This window comes from Rhinopithecus bieti, unplaced genomic scaffold (genome assembly GCF_001698545.2).
Source record: "Rhinopithecus bieti isolate Rb0 unplaced genomic scaffold, ASM169854v2 scaffold_1295, whole genome shotgun sequence".
Classification (NCBI taxonomy): domain Eukaryota; kingdom Metazoa; phylum Chordata; class Mammalia; order Primates; family Cercopithecidae; genus Rhinopithecus; species Rhinopithecus bieti.
Genome location: NW_016803880.1, coordinates 5,028,752 through 5,029,793, shown reverse-complemented (window position 1 = coordinate 5,029,793; position 1,042 = coordinate 5,028,752).

The following is a 1,042-nucleotide window of genomic DNA, read 5'->3' as shown; positions in this document are numbered from 1 at the left end:
CCTGGCTCCAAGCCAACAGACAAGCATTTGAACTTCTGTCTCTGTGATGACGCCTAGCTTCAGGGAATGGACAACCTGGCCTTCTTTATAATGCTAAGCTTCAAGGAAGAAAATATCTTGCAAAACTTGTCCCATTCCCAGGAGCACTCCCATCTATAAGGTGCAAGGCCAGCCTTATCATTCTGTGAAACCAGAAAGCATTTTAAAGGCTGTGATATGAGAAAATAACTCCTTTCTTGACTTCTCCAGAGAAACAGAAATCTTGGCCAGTAGGGTAGACAGAATGTTGTCACTGTCACTTAACAGAATATCAGTTATGAAACTAAACATTAATCTGCGGCTATTCCAGTAAGCTACTTTTCATTAGGGCCTAAAAGAGCATTCCAGAAAGACTAAAACCATCCACCTGGCTTAAAGAGGGCAGATCCAAGAACGCAGCGGAATTTCTAAATCTTTGGAAGTGAAAATGCATCATTCTTGTTTCTTGTACATCCAATTTTCATTGCAGCAAGGGAGATTAAGTTTATCCATGATCTCTAACATCTTCTCAAAGATTTCTAAAGAGGAAAGACTGCAACTGATGCTGTTATTTTAGGTATATAATTCCATCATCATTAAGAATTTGATTAGCAAAAATATATATAAATGTTTACAGCTATTCATTAGAGAAAAAAATGTGTTCAGGATACATAGTAAACACCAAATAAATCATAAGCAGCCTGTTGTTGCTACATGCAATCTTATTTATCTGTCTTAAGTTGGAGTACCTAATAAATTCTGTACTTTGAAGGAATGTCCTAAGGCCTAGATAAAAAAAAAGGGAGGGGGGGCTACAATGGATTTAGTCTTTCTTTTCTTTCTGTACTCCAGGACAAATTCACAAAAACGCAAAGGATTATTTTGAAGTTGTGTTTTTCCTTGTTGGCACGGTGGGAGAAATATTCTCTTGGCAAATAGGCAAAGTAATAGAATCAGCTACTAAAAACTCAAGTATTATTGTTACCAATTTGGCCCTATGAATTAAACACTTTAAAAGCTGCCT